This window comes from Macrobrachium nipponense, chromosome 41 (genome assembly GCF_015104395.2).
Source record: "Macrobrachium nipponense isolate FS-2020 chromosome 41, ASM1510439v2, whole genome shotgun sequence".
In the NCBI taxonomy this organism is placed as follows: Eukaryota; Metazoa; Arthropoda; class Malacostraca; order Decapoda; family Palaemonidae; genus Macrobrachium; species Macrobrachium nipponense.
In genome coordinates this window covers 56,303,168-56,324,585 of record NC_061102.1, presented here as the reverse complement: position 1 = coordinate 56,324,585, position 21,418 = coordinate 56,303,168, and the positions used below count along the sequence as shown (strand labels likewise).

The window sequence follows — 21,418 nt, the reverse complement described above, 5'->3', positions numbered from 1 at the left end:
CCAAAAAATGGACAAGATAATTTACCGAAACTGTTATAAGAAACACGCATATATGCAACGTTACGAAGTAATTAAGCTACGTGATCGACTAACTTCTCTATTTTTCTACCTTCAAAAATAAACATTTCAAGAATTAAGACTTCACAAAACTTTTCTCGTGAAAGCAGATATTCACGGTTTTACAATTTCGTAATTTTCATCGCTTAGAGGTATATACCGAGCTGTTCACTACTCAGATGAAAATAAGTAATTGCATTTGCCAAACCACAAGAGAAAAATAACAATAGAATTAGGAAGAAGAAACTCCGTTTTCTTTATGTGAGTGAATGAATGAAAGGGGTGACTTTTGTTTCTTACATCACAAAGTAAATATGGCTAAAAAAATGCTCTAAAATGACATATGCAAATAAAAAAAAGGAATGTGAGGTATTCGGAACCTTTTTGGTCGCTCTTACAAAGTGTACACAAACACACACAGATATGCATATATATATGTATATATAAATACAGTATATGTAAGATAAAATAAATCTCAAATAATATTCAAAAGTAACTTTGTTACCTTGCTTGTGCTGAGACAAGTGAAATATAAAGTACCTTAGAGTTACACATACACACGCACACATACACACACACACACACACACACACATATATATAGATTATATATATATAATGAGAGTATATATATTATGTGTTATTAAGATTATTATAGGGAGAGAGAGATGAAGAGAGAGAGAGAGAGAGAGAGAGACTGAATTTCATTCAAATATAAAGCCATTCAGCAGTGAACCAGTTGACACATAACCACACACACACACACAAACACACACGCACGCACACACAGAGCTAAATGGCCTTCTCGATAACAGCACTGGCTGAAAACCAGCTAATTCTTTATCGCTGTTTCTCATCTCCCAACGACGGAGAAGCTTTGCTCTCGAAGCCTACTCTAGAAAACCGAGTTCCTTCAAAGATTTGCCGGTGTTCTTCCAGATGTATGTCTGAGGAAGATCCCCGGGGACCCACAGGAGGGGTAGGGCAGGGGCACAGAGTCTGTGGAGCCCCTTGGGCTAATGCCTCCAACTTGTTAATGAGGAAGGAGGGCTCTTGGCACGATTTTCTTCTAGTCCGACAGACGAGGCCTAAAACTGCTCCTCCGAATTTTTGTTCGAGAGTGCCAGGGCACTTTTTTTCTTTTTTATAGTTTTACCATCATCGACTTTTCCTTTATTTGTATAAGCAAATCCTCGTCAACTCTCCTAGATTGTTATAGATATTCGGAAAATTTTGTATTCATTCGTCGAACGATACCCATAATCGAATGTAACACACATAACGCAGAGAGAGAGAGAGAGGAGAGAGAGAGAGAGAGAGAGAGAGAGAGAGACTTTACCAGCAAGAAAAATGTTTAAGTAAATATTGGCAGTAGAGGACAGGAGGCGGCCTAGGAATAGGCCTAAGCCGAGCATACCTGTTCCGCCCTAAGCCATGATACAGCCAAATACAAGTCGATCCTTCTCTTCAAAGCCTACTACTGCTATTCCTGCCTCTCCATCTCGTGCAAACACAAGAGCCACTCCCCTGTTATGATCCTCTTGAAGCAGACACCTCCTCTCCTTTTTTAACATTTCAAAGCGTCATTTATTAACGGATGGCTACGCTATATTCTTACTATTTCTGAGAAACTTCGAGTAAAACCAGTCTTTAGGTGGAATGAAGTTGTCACTTTATCAGGATTCACGATACTACAGGGATTCTGAAGAATTCAAATACCCTATCTGTACTATCTGGGAAAGCTAGTACTCTGTATAGTTGAAAAGAAAAAAATACAGGGGAATTATTGTTCACTATGATTTTAGCATCTTTGACATCTGATTAGGACAAGGTATAAGTATGCTTCGTTTCTTTGAGAAAAACAAATGCAGAAAAGAATAGACTCTGCTTCGCTTCATATTTAACCTTTCGTAAAAGACACCTACTGCAAGTATTTAGAATAAGTTCAAGGTACTAGTGAGCAGAAAAATACTGGGCAGGATCACTCAGAACGTACTTGATATTGTGGTAACTAAGGTGACGGGTTTCTTATACTAGTTAAGAGAGAGAGAGAGAGAGAGAGAGAGAGAGAGAGAGAGAGAGAGAGAGAGAGAGAGAGTCCACATTAATGATTTAAAGCAGGCTGATGATATGTCTGGAAGTGACCAAGAAATCTGGCGAACGCAAGTCATTTGACAGGAGCTGGTGAGTAGTACGTAAAAAATATCACACAACCTGTGTTTAGGGTTCTGATTCATCGCTCCACGCATTCTCTTGACAAAGAATAACAAAGGACTCCCATTGTTTGTTTCTTAAACGTTGCGTGTTCCTAATCTTTCTTTCCCCACGTGTAGTTATGTGTATACATTTGAGGGTAACACGTGGGTCTCTCTCTCTCTCTCTCTCTCTCTCTCTCTCTCTCTCTATATTATATATATATATGTATATATATATATATATATATATATATATATATATATATATATATATAATAAATATATGGAAACATGTAATTATATATTGTAATAATTCTATACACGTACGCGTAATCATTTAATGTATACAAAGCACACACAACAACACTCGCATATATATATATATATATATATATATATATATATATATATATATATATATATATACGTATATATACATACGCATATAAATATATTTTAAAATCACTGTAGATACACGTGACTTCAGTAAATAAGCGAATACCTCAGGAAAATGGTAGGCAGTTCTGCCTGTCATTTTCCTGTGGTATTCGCTTATCTATCTATCTATCTATTCCTCTATATATATACATATATAATATATATGACACACAAATATATACATATACAAACACACACATATGTATATACGTGTGTGTATGAGTTGTCATATATTACAAGTTAAGTGTCTATTCACGCACATATGAACTCAGGCATGTACACATAACCTTTAAGTATTTCCTATACAGCTATGCTCCAGTACACAAGCAGTAATTTTTAGAAGTCCTTGGATTATTACAAGGCCACAGACTGTCATTATTATTTGTATAGTCTTATCCGTCACATATTAAAAAAAGACACACTAATCGACGTCACTCATGCGTGAATGAACCAAAGTCGATGAAACGAGCGTATATTACATTAGTCTCTAACCTTTGCTTCGGACGAATGCGAAAATGTATAAAAAGTGCCGGCAGGTGTTGGCGCAAGAAGAGCAAATAGTCTTTAATACCAAAGTTTACAACCCGTTATAACTTCAGTTTTCCCTTCCCTGACAAATACGAACACAAGTGGGTGACATCGCTGTTAGTAATCTGTTGACACAATACTGTTGGGATGTATTGTAAGCTTTAATTCTTCATTGGGGCTCTAAGGTGGCTTTTATGTTGAATTGGAGGTGTGGAGGTGTCCAAAGAGTACAGTCTGAGTCGAAACTGATAAAAGAACATTTAATTGAACAAGAAGTTAAGGATGTCCAAGAGTGCCAAAATCAGTTACAGCAAAGCGTTTATAATAATTTGCTTAACGATAAATCATGTTTTCCCAATGAAGTTGGTCTGACGACACTGGGGAATGGATGATGTTCAATATTCTACTGGTGAAGTTCTCCAACGTACGTGCTCATAAGCATTAGAGAAAAATTCCGCACTTCTGCATAATGTTAAAATGTTTTACATCATCATCTCAGCAGACATTGGAGTCATATATTTCTTTTAAAATGACATTATTGATTATCAACAATAACTTCAGGGAAACTGTATAATTATATATATATATATAATATATTATATATATACAAATATATATATACATACAAATACACACACAGACACCCAACATACACACACATACACACACACTCAAACACACACACACACACACACACAAACACACACATATATATATATATATATATATATATATATATATATATATATATATATAATATATATTATGTCCAATGAATGAAATTGGGAGGGAAAAATTAGCTAGGAAACGTAAATAAAATGATTAAAATTTCAAAATCTACGACGTTTTCGAAAAAATCTGTTTAAATCAAATGATGAGAGAAATCTCGCCTGCGAATACTGTCCCCATCCACATCCCACACAGTTATATAATAAAAAAACAGTGTTGAAAATTTGCAGCAATAAAACACTAGTTCTTTCTCGTTTTGTTTTTTACTTTTTGTTCAAATTGGAAATGTGCCGTCGTCTGTGTATTCAACTTGAATCAAAAGACAATACATAAGTACAAACACCAGATAACCTTGAGGTTCACAACCTCTGGTAAACATTAAATATGTTTTAAATTTGAGCTGAAAATAGTTGTGTACAAACGATTTCAAGGTCCGAAAGCAATATTGTCTTTCCGTGTTTATATGATGGCTTGCATTGTCATACAGCGAAGAAGAATTTTAGTTCATGCCACAAACAGTATGGTTCAATGTCTCATTACGGAATTATATGCTAATTAGATAGCTCTAGATGTAATTATGACAAGTTATTACATAACCACCTGCTTATTAAATAAGTAATTATGCTGTACTTGTATTTCTTATTTCATCTTTAGGCAATTCTGTGACAAAGAATCTTTTTGATTATTTTTGAAAATGATAAAAAGTAGTGAAAGACTGAAAAAATAAAACCATCATTAAATAGAAAGGAAAAGAATGCATACAAGAAAATATGTTTCAAGTGGCATAGAGTGATACAGAAAAATTGCTTCCGTTTAGAGACCATAATGAATACTATGCAGTCAAAACATGGGGATCTACGTCTGATTTTTTTCTCTCAACCGTTCTGGCCTTAACTACGCATAAATGACGCGTTCCGTGACATTGAATTCTCTGCAACTAGACCGCAGAATGGTGCTAATTTAAGAGTGTTCTTGCCCTTGAACTTACAATGGGAAGTTCCGATCGGCTGAGCCGTGTATCGCACACTACTTTCGGAGAAAGCAATAAACAAATTACTCAGACGGCAGAGAAAATGAACGGTCTTGTGAATCTATCTCAAAGGAAAATAGTGGATCGGTCTTTGTCTAGAGTTGAAGTCTCTCAGCTTATCTCTGGTACCTACACTGGTGTCTTTATTAATAAAAACTAACTTCAAATCTGGTATTTTGTAGTACATACGTATATAAATAATGTATATGTATATATGCATATATACACAGTACATAGGCATACATACATACATACATAGGCATACATACATACATACATATACATATACGCACATATATATATGTCTGTATATATGCCTAAGTAATAGATATGTATATATATACATTATTAATATATATAGTACAAAATACCAGAATTGAAGTTAGTTTGTTATTGCTAGAAACACCAGTGTAGGTACCAGAGATAAGCTGAGAGACTTCAACCCTACAAAAAGACCGATCCACTATTTTCCTTTTAGGTCGATCCACAAGACAGTTCTAATTTTCTCTGCCGTCTGAGGAATTTGCTTATTGCTTTCTGAAAGTAGTGTGCGATACACGGCTCAGCCGATCGGAACTTCCCATTGTAAGTTCAAGGGCAGGAGCACTCTTAAATTAACACCATTCTGCGGTCTGGTTGCAGAGAATTCAATGTATCTATAAATACATGTAGGACAAAATTCCAGATTTCGAGTTACTTATTGCTAAAATTACTAATTAAGGTACCAGAGGTAAACAGATATTTCAACGCTAGACAAGGACCGATCCACTATATATATATATATATATATATATATATATATATATATATATATATATATATATATATATATATATATATAAATAGTATAAGCCATGAAGGGCGTTAAGTCGAAAAATCTTGCAGAAACTCCGTTGTTTATTTTTTCCTTTGTGGCTTATACTTTATTTATGGATTTATAACGTTCCAAACTTTCGTGATTCAGTTATACATACATACATTACATACATATATATAATATAATATATATATAAATATATATATATATATATATATATATATATATATATATATATAGAATAATTATTATAACATATTATTATATATATATAAAATTTTACAGAGTTTGATTTCATATATTAACATTAAAAATATGCAACAACAACACATGGAAAACTGAAAGAAATACTAAATGGATAAATGAAATAATTGAGAGATTAATAGATTTATCGTGAGAGCATCTAATGTATATAGCTTTACGAACTAAACATCATGTGTCTGGCACTCACTCACCCATATATATATAATATATATATATAATATATATATTATATATATAGATATATATTTATATAGGTGGTTATATGTACACACACATATACGTATATACACACACACACATATATATTATATATACATACACAAAAACATATGTACACGTACGCACTCATAAGGACATGCAAGCAGTTATAATGATAATATTTCATATCTCACCTAAACAGAGTTGATTTCAAGCGGATAGATCCAAGAGTTAATCAGAACGAATACGACTTCGGCGCAGCAAACGAAACCCTCCTTTTCTTGTCAGGCGAAATTTCTCTGAACCGAACTTCTTTGGCTAACTAGGCCTATCGCAAGCAAGTCTACCGCAAGTAGCCGAGAAAAACCGTAGTAGCAAGCACAGATCGAAAGATTAAAATCACAGATATGCACAAGAGCCACTCCCACTAACAATAGCCACTATCTATCTATTGGTCCGTCCTCTGGCGTTACACGGAAGTATTGAAAGTGTTTAGAAAAACCACTTTGGAGCGAAACACGGCGTTGGTGAAAATATTCCCTGTTATGATTCTATTGGCTGTTGATACAGTAAACGTTTTGGCGATTGCGATCTCTTGCAACGACGAACAAATCAGAGTTTTTTCACGGGCGACTACGCGCAGGGGCACTCCGTCAGGCTTGCGTTGGCTGTCCCTTGAGCTGAGCGACCCTGTACTCTGTTTGGTGGATGGGCGCTTGGCGCGCGCGTGTCTTGCGTGAGGGAGCCAAGGGGACGGACTGAACTCTTCTCACTAGCACACGGACAGTTATAAAGGTGGTGGGTAGGCAGGGTCTCGACAGGTCCTGGGGAGGGGTTGGTTGCCTGTCCTAAGGACGGATCCCCAGGCCGATCCTCCGAGCCTTTGGCCCGTCCTGTGTTCAACAGGGCCTCCTCCCCCTATCCACCGCCCTGTCCTTCCTTAGTTGCAGGTCCTTCGTTTCCAACTCTGGCGATCAAAATGCTAAGGGGATAGCACCAGCACATTCACTTTCATTGCCCGCTTTGGCTCTCGCCTTCAAATGGATTACAGAGATGCTCTTTATTGCAGCAGCTAAAATTTCCTCTGTGGCTAGATGAAACTATATCTACTCAAATAAACATAAAAAGAAAACAAAATAAGACACATTTAACCACAGTCAGAATCACGCCAGGAAATATATATATATATATTATATAATATATATATATATAGTATATATATATTAATATAGGGAGAGACGAGAGAGAGAGAGAGAGAGATATATCTGCATACATATACATACACACACATATATATATACATATCAAATATATATATAAATATATATATGATAATATATATATGGATATATATCATATATATATATATAATATTGCGTATACTGTTGACAGTGACTCTTTTGTTTGTATTTTTTATATTAGGGATGGTAAACTTTCATCTAGGGATCTATAAACAACTCACACACACACACACACACACACACACACACATCACACATATATATATATATATAATATCTAATATATATATCTATATATATATATATTAGATATATACGTGTGTGTGTGTGTGTGTGTGTATGTATATATATGTGTGTGCGTGATTGTATATAATATATATATATATATATATATATATATATATATATATATATATATATATATATATATATATTGTCATGTAAGTGTAAATAATTGTTTTTATTTTCAGATCAACCTTCTTGGTCGAGTGTAAATATTTTCTTTATTTTTATGTTTAAGTATTAAGGTACATAGTTCGTTGTGCATTACTTTGAATATTGTGATAGTGATGCTGTTGCTTCTTCCTCTAGTAGATAGTTATCAAACCACCCTATTAACGCTTTGTTATTGTTTACTTTCATTGGAGAGTGAGTGACGGTGCGAGTGTTGCGCTGGAAAAGTATGTCGCCTTCTCAGAACAGTTCGGGCCGTATCGTCATCCCAGAAGGACTAGTGCAGCAGCCACCTTGGAATATTTTTTGTTGGAGGATTTACTTCATAATATTCCTCGTTTTGACCCGCCGGTGTATGAAGAGCCACCTGCGGCGGATTTACTGATCACGGCTTATATCTCTGCCTCGCAAGGACTTGTGTCACTTGCGACCTGCCCCCCTTGCTTTTTCCCCCGTGGTAGGGAGTCCCCGGGAGTAGGGTACAGGGCTGGCGCTGGATACCCAGCTCTGTAGGAGAGGCTTCTGCCGTGCCCGGTGTAGCTGAGGGCTCTTGGTGTTGCTCTGCCACGTTCTGGGCTGTCGAGGCTCGTGAGGAGTTACGTAGGGAGGCTAATGCTAGGTAAGGTGTCGACCTTTGTATTTTCCTTCGGGAAACGTCTGCTGCTTATCGTCTGACCTAGTGTTCCAGTAGCTCCCTTAATGTAGCAGACTGGTGGTCCCCAGCGACTCCGTGGACACCTCCTCCAAAGGAATGAGTAAACTGGTTATTCCTTAACATAAGCGTATAGGATCTATATATATCCTTACTCATATTGATATATTGTTATAATTTTTGATGGTATACCTTGTTATGATTGATTTGTGGTGTGCGTAAATTTAGATTTATTAATTAGGTAGGTAATTTTAAGGTTTTCACTTTTATTGAACTCTTATGACTTCTTCTAGCTTTCTTTAGTTTTAGGCTAGTGTATTCATTTTGGGCCCGCTCTATTATTAGAGCTGTTTATTGCTAATTACAGTGTTTTCTATTTATTACTGGTTTTAGGGTTTAGCTTTTAGTTTTAGGGAAACCTTGTGTTGAAGACATGTTAATCTGTCTTCTGGGCGGTATAATTGCCATATAGCTCTCTGGATACTGGGTTCATTTGTACTTGCAACAAGGTGATTTAGTACTAAGTTTTGTTTTATAATAAATATTGTTAGTTTTCTTGGTGTTTGTTTTACCACATTCCCATTCATTGTGTTGCATTACTACTGCCTACGATCCCTAAATAACATCTTTAAAAGATTCTGCAGAACGCCCTCCTAGGGGGTCGTAACAGATTGGCGACCGTGACAGGATCGTAACGCAGGTGCAGAGCAGTGTTTTGTGTTTGTGGGGCAGCACTAGGTTAATTTAATAGTATTATTTAGTTTTGTCATATATATATTTAATATTTTCCTCCCCTCCTTATTTTGTCCATAGTCATGGAGACATTGCTTTCAATCCTGGTGAATTTTTGTGGGATCAGCGGATTGCATTAAGTATTTGCACATCCTTAATAAAAATTATCTAATGCAGTGTGCCCGGTGGTTAGGTGTTACTTTTAAGTCCACGGATACAAGGGCTCATTTGTTGGAACTAGTGGAGGCAAAGGTTAGCCTTAGGTTTTGTCTGAAGGGGAAGATTTAGTTCCAGTATTGGAAAGTGATTTGGACACGGATAGTGCTTCTGAAGTAGAAGTTAGTATAAATCCAGGTTTGTCCCTGTTTGAGGACCCCCCTCCTGTACAGCTTATCTATAAGGGCCCAGCTAATTTTCCTGTTGAGCCAAACAATCTACTAACCCCTTTCTTGCTAGTGATACAGTGGTGAATAAGGTTGAGCCATCTCATTCAGGCATGAGCCAGGAGGAGGGAGAATATAAATTAATATGTAAACGTATTGAGTTGTTGAAACTGGAACATGAGGAAATGAACGAGCCAGGAAGCATGAGTTGGAGATGGCTAAGGTAAAATTGACCTTGGCTAGGATCCAGGTGGGTCCAACCAGATTAGTACCCCTAGTATTTTCACCAAGATAGCTTTAATAATTGGGGCTGCTCTAAAATTAGTGCCCATCTTTGACGAAAGCAATGTGCCTGAATTTTTAAAAGCTTTTGAGAGGGTTGCATCCCGGTTGGCTTGGCCTACTGAAATGTGGACGGTGCTTATTCAGTGCAGGTTAGTGGGCAAAGCCATTAGGGTGTATAATGCTTTAGAAGAGGGAATGGCTAGAGACTATGCTAAGGTTAAGGCTTTAGTTCTCAGGGCCTATGACTTAGTCCCTGAGGCCTATCGTCTCAAATTCAGAACCGTAAACAAACCACCAACTATGACTTTTGTTGAATATGCTCGTCTCAAGGAGGAGCAATTTGACGATTGGCTTAAGAGTCGTCAGGTTGTCTCTTTCTCCTCCTTGAGAGCTAATGTTACTTGAAGAGTTCAAGAAGGTTTGTGGTAGGGAATTAAAAATGCATTTGGAGGAGGTGAAGGTAGTGAATCTTGCCAAAGCGGCCCAGGTTTCCGATGAATTTGTACTAACCCATAGGGCTGGATCAGGCAATTTCGGGTTGTCCAATTTCCACCACCTCTCAGTCCTCTAGACCAAATAATTTTAATAGAAAGGTTAGTAATGGTGAGGTATATAAGAGAGAGGGTAATGTACCTGGGAAAGTCTCTAGTGGAGCGCTAACTAGAGTCTTTTCCAATAGTGATCAGACAGTCTCGGCCAAAGTTAACCCTCTCCGCGGTAATTGTTATTGGTGCAATAAACCAGGGCACAGGCAGGCACAATGTAATGCCAGGAGGAGATATTTACTTAGGAATAGAAATGACAATAATAGGGCTCCTGTATCTTTGATTGGTAAGGTGAATGAGGTTCCACCCAACAATAATCCAGTAAGTGACAAAAAAGTCTCTGAGCGGGGGGCTAACTACCCTGTTGATTGCTCAAATCCCAATTTGTGACTTTTCAATAAGTATGTGTGGGAAGGTAAAATAAAGACCCCTTCAGGTTATCTGGATGTGAAATTTTTGAGAGATACTGGGTCAGCTAGATCCCTGGTATTAGCAGATTCAATAAAGAATTTTGTTCCTTTTTCAGGTGAATATGTAGTCCTGGGTGGGTTTCCAGACACCTTAGTATCTGCCCCTTTAATACAGGTGGAAGTAGCTTTCCCGGGCTACCATAAATTTGTTGAATTAGCCGTGGTAGAGAGTCTGCCGGTGCCTAGGATTGACGGTATCCTAGGTAACGATCTAGGTAATAATGAGAAGGGTCAAGAAGTTTTCCCAATAGTTTCGATCACTGCTTGCCCAGTGGCAGTTACTACTCGGGCTGCTGCAAAAATTGCAGCTGCTACTGATGATGAATCTGATTTTAATCTTAGTAGTTTAGATGTAGATGTAGAAAGGCCCGGGCTAGTAGATAGTAGCAGTAGTATTGGAATTTTCAAAGTTTTGAAACCTCATTGTGACAGAATAACTTTCATCCAGGCCCAGAAGGATGAATTTAATTTTGAGTTGGGTGATACTGGCGACCTAACAAAGCCCAGGTTTTGTGTTATTAAGGGGCTTTTGTATAGAGTTAGTAGGCCTGCAACCCATCAATTAAATACGACCGTCCCCCCCCCCGAATTGAGCAGATTGTGGTGCCCTCTAAATTTAGAGATGCAGTGTTGAGCTTGGCTCATGAAGACTCTTTCGCTGGTCACTTTGGTATAGGTAAAACTTTTCATAATTTGATTAAAATATTTTGGTGGCCAGGAATAAAGTCTTCGGTTAAAAAGTTTGTGATGGGCATGTGAAATATTTGTCAAGTAATGGGTAAGCCCAACCAACCTGTTCCTAAAAGCTCCCTTACATAAACCTATTCCTGCTATTGGGGCGCAACCCTTTTCAGAGTTAGGTGATAGATGTAGTGGGGCCTTTGCCAAGAACAAAGTCTGGGTTTACCTATTTGTTAACAGTGATGGACCGAGCTTCTCGATATCCAGAGGCTTTTCCTATGCGTAAGGTAACTTCCAAAGCCGTATTTGACAAGCTGGTGGAATTCTTTTCTAGATTTGGGCTTCCTTGTAAAACTTCAATCCGACTGTGGAACGAATTTTACAAGTAAGGTATTTAAAGGTAAGTGTGCTGAACTGGCCATTCAGCACATTACTAGTGTGCCTTATCATCCAGAGAGCCAGGGTGTGGTAGAAAGGTTCCACCAGACTCTTAAGTCAATATTAAAGAAATATTGTTTTGAGCAGGGAGAGGATTGGGATAAGGGGCTTCCCTTTGCTCTATTTGCCATCTGAAATCATCCCAACTCTTCCACGGGCGTCGCTCCGTTTGACTTGGTTTTTGGACACAAGATCCGGGGTCCTTTGGAAATTTTCCATGAATTATTGGAAACCGGTCAAAAGGGGGAGAAGAGTGTGGGAGAGGTGGTGGATGAATTAAAACAAAATTTATCCGTAGCTTGGAAGTTTGCCCAAGAGAGTTTGTACTCTTCACAATGTAAAATGAAATTGAAATTTGATAGAAAGAGTAAGGTACGTTCCTTTGAACCAGGAGAATTGGTATTAGTCTTGAGTACAGACTCCGATACCTTCCTTGAGCCTAGGTTTAAGGGGCCCTGGAAGGTCTTAAGAAAGTTATCGGATGTCAATTATGAAATTGAAGCTCCTGGTACTCAGAGGAAGTGCCGTATTTTTCATATAAATCGGTTGAAATCATATGTAACTAGTAGACCCGACCCCTTGTCTATAGTCTATAGAACTGGTTACTAGTGTTGTAGAATATGTTAGTGACATTGAAGATGACTTATTGGATCAGGTGTCCTCAGATGCTCTTGGTAAAAAACCTTCAGAATTTGGAAATTTTAAGAACTGGGTTAGAGCATCTGGAGGCATCTCAGAGAGATGAAATAATGAAATTAATAATATCCTTTCCCGACTTATTTCAGGACTCTCCGGGGCGGACGAGCTTACTCCAGCATGATGTTGATGTGGCAGTGCTTTGCCAGTTAAGCAGAGTCCATATCGATTGAACCCTGAAAAAACGTGCAATAGTCGAAGAGGAAATTAAATACATGCTGGAGCATGATCTCGTCCAACCTTCGGTCAGTCCTTGGAGTTCCCCTATAGTCCTAGTGAAAAAACCTGACGGTAAGTTCCGGATGTGTGTGGATTATAGGAGGGTAAATGCCAGTACAAAAGATGACTCTTTTCCACTTCCTCGTATTGAGGATTGTCTCGATCAGATAGGACCTTCAAAATTTATTACTAAATTAGATTTATTAAAGGGTTATTGGCAGGTTCCCCTAACTGATCGAGCTCGTGAAATATCTGCTTTTGTAACACCATTTGGACTTTATGAGTGTAAAGTTATGCTTTCGGGTTGAAAAATGCTGCCTGTACCTTCAGCCGTTTAATGAACAGGGTTATTTGTGGGCTGGATGGTACTGAGATTTATATTGATGACCTTGTGGTTCATAGCAATGATTGGCGAACCCATGTGGTTAGGTTAAGGAAGGTGTTTGAGGCATTGCGAGCTGCAGGCCTAGTGGTGAATCTCGGGAAATGTGAATTTGGCAAGGCTAAGGTGTTTGTTATTTAGGTCCATGAGATTGGCTTGGGTCAAGTAGCCCGAAACAAGCTAATCTTGAAGCCATTATTGCTTTGAAGAGACCGTGTAATGTTAGAGAAGTGCGTAGAGTATTGGGTATGATGGGTTACTACCGTAGGTTTGTTCGCAACTTCTCTGACATTGCACAGCCTCTTACTGGTTTACTGAAGAAAGGACAAAGGTTTGCCTTGTCTCTGAATGGTGAAGAATCCTTTCTGAGGTTGAAAATGTTGTTGGTGTCCAATCCTATATTGATTTCGCCTAATTTTCAGAAGCCTTTTATTATTGCTGTAGATGCCAGTGATGTTGGGATGGGCGGAGTTCTTTTTCAACGTGGTGAGGATGATATTGTACGCCCAGTCTCTTACTACAGTCGTAAGTTGCTGGCGGCGGAAAGAAAGTATTCCACCATTGAAAAGGAAGCCCTCGCCTTGGTTCGGACACTTGACCATTTTAAGCCTTATGTCACAAACTTTTCATTCCCTGTGGAGATCTGGACTGATCATAACCCCTTGATATTCATAGAAGCGGATGAAGGGCTCCAATCAAAGAATCTTGCGTGGGGCCCTACAGTTGCAGGAGTTTAACCTAATTATTAAACATATTAAGGGCGCAGATAACTGCATTCCGGACACCCTTTCCCTTCCCGGATGTAGGGAGCCAGAACCCCTCCTCTCTGTTGCCCTGGCCTCTGAAATTTTCCTCAAGTTTGTGTATATATATGTTTACTAATTGTTAATTTGATCTGTCCCAATTTCTTTTGGACTATGATTGGTTGTTTCCAGGTATGAAACAGAATTTGACTCTTAATTTGTTATACCTTCTTTTTCAGGTGTGAGGTATAATTTAACTTTAATATATAGGTCCTGAGTTTGAATTGTTTTGTTGATTCAGTTGACTAAGTGTATTTACCTTATGGGTTAATTCAAGTTTGTTGGTTTTCTCTTGGTTAAAAAAAAAAAATTCTATTCAATGAATAAATTTTTTTTTGTTTAGGAGGAGGAAGGTGTCATGTAAGTGTAAATAATTGTTTTTATTTTCAGATCAACCTTGGTTGAGTGTAATATTTTTCTTTATTTTTATGTTTAAGTATTAAGGTACATAGTTCGTTGTGCATTACTTTGAATATTGTGATAGTGATGCTGTTGCTTCTCTCTAGTAGATAGTTATCAAACCACCCTATTAACGCTTTCTTTGTTATTGTTTACTTTCATTGGAGAGTGAGTGACGGTGCGAGTGTTGCGCTGGAAAAGTATGTCGCCTTCTCAGAACAGTTCGGGCCGTATCGTCATCCCAGAAGGGACTAGTGCAGCAGCCACCTTGGAATATTTTTTGTTGGAGGATTTACTTCATAATATTCCTCGTTTTGACCCGCCGGTGTATAAGAGCCACCTGCGGCGGATTTACTGATCACGGCTTATATCTCTGCCTCGCAAGGACTTGTGTCACTTGCGACCTGCCCCCCTTGCTTTTTCCCCCGTCGGAGGAGTCCCCGGGTAGACAGGGCTGGCGCTGGATCCCAGCTCTGTAGGAGAGGCTTCTGCCGTGCCCCGGTGTACTGAGGGTCTTGGTGTTGCTCTGCACGTCTGGGCTGTCGAGGCTCGTGAGGAGTTACGTAGGGAGGCTAACGCTAGGTAAGGTGTCGACCTTTGTATTTTCCTTCGGGAAACGTCTGCTGCTTATCGGTCTGACCTAGTGTTCAGTAGCTCCCTTAATGTAGCAGACTGGTGGTCCCCAGCGACTCGTGACAACCTCCTCCAAAGGAATGAGTAAACTGGTTATTCCTTAACAGCGTATAGGATCTATATATATCCTTACTCATATTGATATATTGTTATAATTTTTGATGGGTATACCTTGTTATGATTGATTTGTGGTTGTGCGTAAATTTAGATTTATTAATTAGGTAGGTAATTTTAAGGTTTTCACTTTTATTGAACTCTTATGACTTCTTTCTAGCTTTCTTTAGTTTTAGGCTAGTGGTATTTCATTTTTGGCCCTGCTCTATTAGAGCTGTTTATTTTGCTAATTACAGTGTTTTCTATTTATATTACTGGTTTAGGGTTTAGCTTTTTAGTTTTAGGGAAACCTTGTGTTGAAGACATGTTAATCTGTCTTCTGGGCATATAATTGCCATATAGCTCTCTGGATACTGGGTTCATTTGTACTTGCACAAGGTTGATTTAGTATTAAGTTTTGTTTTATAATGTTAGTTTTCTTGATGTTTGTTTACCACATTCCCATTCATTGTGTTGCATTACTACTGCCTACGATCCCTAAATAACATCTTTAAAAGATTCTGCAGAACGGCCTCCTAGGGGTCGTAACAATATATAAATATATATATATATATATATAACTATATATATATATAGATATATATATATATATTATAGTGAATAAAAGATATATTGTGTTGATTGTATGTAGTTATATTACCAAATACACACATACCACAGAAACACCACCCCACATATATATAACATACACACAAACCACACACAAAACCACACCACGACACATATATATATATCTATATATATATATATATATATATATATATCTATACTATATATATTATATATATGTAGATTAGATATATATATCAAATATCAAATGTATCTTATCACATTCAAAACTCATGAAGGACATAGATGAGAAAACGGAAATGTCATGATGGTCAGGTACATCAGCTTGCAAGAATCGTTGTGCTTTATCCTTTCCTTATTTTCATATCTTCTTCTTCTTCTTCTTCTTCTTCTTCTTCTTCTTCTTCTTCTTCTCTTCCTTGTCAGCATCGTCTTCCAGCTTTTTTTGTTGTTGTTGACGTTACCCTTTTCATCTTTTCAACTTCGTCTTCGTTTTTTAATGGTATTTTAGTTGTCTTATTTTCTCCATTAATGATAATCGGACTTGAAAAAATCATGAAGCTAACAAAGGGTAAAAGTTTCTTTGAGATGGTGAAATCTTTGTTCGTTCTATTTCCCTTTGTTCGTCTGGTAACATCATGGCTGAAATACTAATGAAAAGGAAACTCTGACGTCGATATTTGTTAAGTTGCCTTGAGAGTGTTATGAATTTGACATATCTTTCAAAAGTCCTAGAATAATTTTTTTAAGTAGTGATCAACAAAGTTGTGTAAAAACTACTTTTGTACTACCATATCAATTAAATACAAATATTGTAATGTTTTTAAGTAGTGATCAACAAAAAACTACTTTCGTATTCTCATATCAATTAAATGCAAATATTGCTTCTTTCTCCTTCCATCTTATCAATACTAAGTCATTTTACCCGAAGCGAGGACAGGTGTGCGGTCAAGTCTCTAAAAGAAGGTAAGTCGAAGATACTGTATAGGCTTACGCCATGGAATTATTGATGCTTGACACTGCTGCCTTTGTATAAACGGAGTCATAATGGTTTGGGAGGAATGTACCGGAGGCAAAGTAACTCACGAATACTAACGAGATGCTTACGGCCTCGGGTTGTGCCATACAAATAATAGCTTCTTGTTAAAGTTATTATGAATAATGACTTCCTTCTCGATCATTCTAAATTAGACGCACAGGTATAGAGTCCGACTTCCCTGAAAAATAGACGCATTTTGTAAGTTGTCTACAACAATTTACGTCTCGTTGGCCGTGACGAAGAGACAGAGAAAGAGAGGATACAGGTTTTGATATTATGTTCGAAAATCTCAGAATAAGTTAACTGTCATTACACGAATTTTCTCTCAGATTTCTTGCATTCAAGATTATTTAGAAAGGGATTGAAAGGTAGCAACAAAACTTTCTTGCAAATATCCAGCGACTCAAACGAAAAGAATGTTTCTATAACGCTCAAGTAAAAGAAATAACGTACCGCAGAGAGAGAGAGAGAGAGAGAGAGAGAGAGAGAGAGAGAGAGAGAGAGAGAGAGAGATTCAACAACCCCTGTTTGTCCTGCAGGCCAGGACGGCATTTGGCGATTCTTGGAAGAGACAATTAAGACGCGTACTTATTCCAGTCTTGAGACAGGGGCGTTTCTTTCGCACGATCGAAGAGGCGAAAAGTTCGGAACCCTCTTTAGCTCGAAGGGACGAAGCACGTCAGCATTAGAAAAAATACTTGCCTCTGCTTCTCATGAAGATGTGCCTCGATATAGGCTGACTCTAAAATCACGACCGAGAACTCGTTTTGAGCGCTAGGAAATTCTGGAAAAGGTTCGTCTTTCCAGATTTAGCTAAATGGCCCCTTTCCAAATACGAAGGAAAATGACAAAGTTGGGGAAAGGGATAGTTTGTTCTTATGAGGTTTAATCAGTGATCCTGTCCAAGGGTCTATTGTAAGAATGTAATCGTTTCAAAGAAAGGACTTCACGAGGTCGCTCGAGGAATACAAAGATTAGCTTTTAAGAATTTAAAACGTCAGCAAACTGGTTCCGAAATATTTTACGCTTGTTAAAATGCTCAGAAAACGATTTAAAATGCACTGAATGATAAAAGTTTCAGTAAAATGGAACATGGCCCCCCCAAAAAGGGCAAAATTAAAAAAAAGGGCTCAGCAGAAATGATAAAATGAATTGCTGCATCTTTCAGCCCAAAACTTGATTCGGAAACGAGGCTCGAAACTATGAGAAATATGAGTAATGAGATCCAAGAGAGCAGGAGATTAAGGTAACTCAACCCAATAGGTTTTTTGCTCTTTAACTAACAAACGGAGCGCAAAAAAAAGGAGCAGAAATTAAGGGTAATATAGAGTAAAACATCCAGATTCTTATCAGATTTACCAATAGTATTGTGTATACATCAGTTCAGATTAGAGGATTATTGCCTCCATAAGGAGCTCATTATTTTCGCTCGGTGTTTGTTATTTGTAGATTTTTGCGAAAATTTGACTGGAGGTGAGCCCCGTGACTAGCAAAAACTGACGAAATTCGAGAAGAAATAGAAGTATAATCTTTTTGGAGTGTAGATTCCTTGGTTTTGGAGGAGATTTGCGGTTTACGTATAATCTTGTCTAAGTATCAGTTTCTTTGATTGGTTGACGTTTCCTCAGTTTATCTTAAGACATTATATACATACATACTATCGCTCTCTCTCTCTCTCTCTCTCTCTCTCTCTCTCTCTCTCTCTCTCTCACTCGTCAGTTAAAACTGAAAAGTAGGAGGTAAATAAACAATTTCCAGGTGAAAGTTCGGTACTAGTAATGAAAAGAGTAACAGAGCTTCAAATGACAGACCTTTGCAAAAGTCAGTATTAGGAAGACCTAGTACCAAACAGCAATCGAAACTGCCAGAAAAGAACAAGGCAGAAGCATGGATGCTCTTCCTCGGAAGATACGCGCAACCGACAGATAAGAAGCTGGTATTTAAGATACTTTATTTTGTAGGAACTGACACCCGAAGGCTTCACAGTGAAGAAGGACTTTCGTCTCCCAGGAAACTCTATCATCACAGAAGGACTTTTAAACGAAGCAACTGCACACGGGTGATAAGATGTCAAGAACCAACGAAAATTATAATAAAAAAAGGCACGCATAAACAAAAGAGAATGACGCGGATGAAATGACTTCACACTTCATACTTCTTTTGTGGCCTCTCGTCGGTGGGAATTTGAAGCTCTTGGTTACCATTTTTTTCAGCGGGGCTTCGAGGGCAAAATCTTAAAATGGTTCTTTAATGGCTCAAGAATGAATGGGAGATACAGATTGAAAGAACCTTCCACTTTATAATTTGATTTTTTAACGTAAACAAAAAGTCAAGCTGAGGACGAGGTTCAAAACCCAACCCGTAGGCGTAAAAAAAGCAGATTTTTTCCTAAAATTTAGGCTTGTCATTTTCTTGGATAAGACTGAGTTGGATTTTCTTTTACTTTTTATTTCAAGCTACTCATATATTTGCCATCATTAAACGGATCTGAAGATCGGTGTAACACACATAATGCAAATCCTTGTCATCTGAAATCATAGTTAAAAGTGCAGGAAAAAACGTATTTTATATTTCCTAGTTTATTCAATGCCAAAGAAGAATAAAGCAATAAATCCTTCCGTGATGTAAGACCTATGTTTAGAAAAGGATAGGCAGGAAAAAACCCAAGTAAGGTAATAAAATGCCTTACCCGAATCATTTCCTTTCTTTGAGGAGATCTCGTGTTTGTCTGTGAATCAAGTTTTCTAAGAATACTTACAGTCCATCGCAACTGGTTATGTCACACGAATATCTCTTTGGGGGACCTCCTCTACCGTTTACGCACGGCATTTACTGAGGTTTGCCTCTTCGACGACATCTCCTAAAAGGAGAAAGTGACTTCATTTCATCGACGATATGTTTATCATACACTGAGAAACTTTTAGTTTTCTGTAAAAGAAAACTATTGAGATGGCCATTTGTCTGTCAGTCCGCACTTTTTCCGTCCATCCTCGGATCTTAAAAGCTACTGAGGCTAGAGGGCTGCAAATTGGTATGTTGATCACCCACTCTCCAATCATCAAACATACCAAACTGCAGCCCTCTAGCCTCAGTAGTGTTTACTTTATTTAAGTTTAAAGTCATTCATGATGTGTGTCAGGCACCGCTATAGTTGCCAATAACACAGGCCACCACCGAGCCGTGTCTGAAAGTTTCATGGGCCACGGCTGAGAGTTTCATCAGCATTATGCGCTGTACAGAAAACTCGTTTGCGCCGAGGGAACTTCGGAGAATTTTTACTCGTTTTTATTGAGACTCCTCTGTACCCATTTCCCTAAATAAATTTTAGAAATGCCACCAGTACCGAGTTCTTCTCAAAAGTGAAACTGAATATGAGTGAGCCTCTCATATGTTTGCTGATTATAGAACAAGCGTCCATCACCTAAGACAGAAAAATGCGGAGATATTGTGATATATTTTTTTCGATCCATATCGTAACTCATCGTCCATTTCCTCCGAGTCTTCGTGTTGAGGAGTGGCGTTCCCTACAGGTGTCGTGATGCTTGTTTTGCCGCACCTGTTCCGGTACAAGTGCCGGTAATATACCTCGACATGGACCGTCCACCTCGCCTGTATTCTCAGGTAACAGAGATTCATTAACATTCTAAGCCAGCAATCGGTTACCCCACGTCTCGCCGGTAACTCAGAAAACTTTATTCATTTATTTATTCATTTTCTAGTTTGGGTGTGCGGGAGACGGGCCTCTGTCCCACAGTAAACTTCATCTTCCCATTATTTGTGATTTAAAGCACATTAATTTTATTTTATTTGCAGAATTTTATAAATCATCATTGTCGTTAAATTTCAAGGTCTAATGATTGAAAAAAAAAATCTTTCAGGTAGACTGTAGGGGAGATGAACGATCACTTAGACATAATTCTTCCGGGGACCTCCAGACAGGATAGCAGGCCAGAGCAATTAGATATAAACGATGCAGAGCCAATGCAGTCAGGGATTAAGATTACGAATGCAAACAGAAATGCCCATTTACAACAACTGGAAGCAACTCGGACTAACCAAATGAGTTGCTAAGGTTGTTGAGCAACTTCTCGGTCATCAGAGACCAAGGTCATTCTTGCAACATTCTGAAATGACCTTGTTCAAAACTTCAGCCAGTTTTTTTTTTATAGAAGTAATGAAGGCGGTCACAGCGCCCTTAACTATACCACATTCATGAAATGGGGAAAGGAGCTACAGCACCTGTATGTAACCTGAAGAAAGCGAATTAGAATGATAAAAAGGAGGAGAATGGAAGAGAGGAAAACCTTCAAATCATGTGTGAGAGGACATTCGAAATGAATAATGTAGGGTAGGCTGGAAAACTAAAGGAAATAATCGTAAAACAGGCGTCTTGTCAACCTGTATCCACAAATGTATTTGCTGAAAAGA

The 21,418-nt window shown here is 38.0% G+C and overlaps 1 protein-coding gene across 3 annotated transcripts in view; it reads right to left on the bottom strand.

The window, feature by feature from the left end:
* The window catches only part of LOC135212775 (A disintegrin and metalloproteinase with thrombospondin motifs like), a 366,084-nt gene that overhangs the window by 69,354 nt on the left and 275,312 nt on the right, over window positions 1-21,418 (bottom strand). For 2 of the 3 annotated variants that reach the window (XM_064246548.1, XM_064246546.1), the window contains exon 1: window positions 6,450-7,010. The exons of the other annotated variant lie outside the window; for it this stretch is intronic. The gene's annotated coding sequence lies outside the window, so the exon portion shown is untranslated. Of the gene's footprint in view, window positions 1-6,449; window positions 7,011-21,418 lie in introns of those variants that run through there. 3 annotated transcript variants of the gene reach the window in all.